A 1,298-nucleotide genomic window follows, 5' to 3' on the forward strand; every position below is an offset into this window, starting at 1 on the left:
CCATCTCCCTGACATGCCTGACATGTGGCTTTCTTCAACTTACCACTGTGTTCCTGCTCTCTGCAGCTCCGAGCACTTTGCCCCAGGTGTTGAGCAAATTGTACAGTCACCTTGGATAATGCTCTGAATGTGTCAAGAGGCTTGTCTCAGCAGCTCAGGGTCCTGGTGGAGTATTAGCATGAGAAGGGGCTGCTGAGATCTGAGACAGGGTCTGAGGAGGAATTAAGAGCCAGCATGGGTAGCAACGTTGTAAAGAGCAGCCTGAACATACAGGATTTGCAAAATTCAGTGGACATTACTTATGACTTCCATTTTAATATAAGTATCTTTCAGAAAAGCTATTTTTGTAGTCAATCACCTCATCTCTTTTTGTCAAAGTGACTCAAAAGGGCTGATATGCTCTGTGTGTGTGCGCATGCATGCACACACATGTACTTGTTAATAATAAATGCTTTCTTCTTCAATCTGTGATTGTGTATGACTCTGGGAGGGAGGAAAGTTCTGATGAACATTTTAAATTCATCATTAATTAACTTCAAGTTATGCAACAGCAAGCAGTTTGCTCTAAAGCAGGCTTTTCAGGTGACATCTTTGAAAAAGGCTTTTCTTCTCACAAGTGTACCAGCTGGGGTACTTCAGTATAGATCTGCACAGCCTGTTCCAGAAGAAAGGACATTGAAAGCTTTGATGAAACTAGACATTTTTCTTTGTCTTTTTAATTTTTATTTTTACCAGATAATATATTTTTAGGCACCAATCAAGTTATCTATGACAACAACCACTTTCCATGGGAAACAATTAATTGACTAGTATCTCCTTAGGAGTTTTGAGGAAGAGGTATTCAACTATATTTAGGCTGGTTTGAATGGACATTTGAATAGAAATAGAAATATAAAAAAGACAGCCATAAAAACTTTATAAATATATATTCTGTTTTCTCTTCAAAACAAATAAATCTTTCTCCTTTTACTAAAGATTTCCATGGAGAGGAACAGTTATGAGTTGGTAACCAAATTTTTTGAGGTAATGCTCAGGCAAGGCTAAGTATTTAAAAAAAATAAATCAAAGAAAAACTTTATAAATATATGAAAAAATGAAGTAGCTCCAAAAACCCCCAACATTTTTCTAGCCCCTCTCAAGTTAAAAGGACCTATAAATATTAATATTTGGTCTATGTTACTTGCTGAACCTAAATTGTGAGTCTTCATGGGTATGTGAGCAAGAAATTCTTTTCAAGGCTAAATGGTGTATGCTGCAGACTGAGTGTTCTGAGAAGGGGAACTTCTGAGTGTGTGTCT

The 1,298-nt window shown here is 37.1% G+C and overlaps 1 non-coding gene across 1 annotated transcript; it reads left to right on the forward strand.

Annotated features, from left to right (window-relative positions):
- Positions 1-925: 925 nt before the first annotated feature.
- Positions 926-1,042, forward strand: LOC142866014 (U5 spliceosomal RNA). Its single transcript, XR_012916087.1, has one exon. It is a non-coding gene; the product is annotated as a U5 spliceosomal RNA (small nuclear RNA).
- The last annotated feature ends 256 nt before the right edge of the window (positions 1,043-1,298 follow it).

This window comes from Microcebus murinus, chromosome X (assembly GCF_040939455.1).
Source record: "Microcebus murinus isolate Inina chromosome X, M.murinus_Inina_mat1.0, whole genome shotgun sequence".
NCBI lineage: Eukaryota > Metazoa > Chordata > Mammalia > Primates > Cheirogaleidae > Microcebus > Microcebus murinus.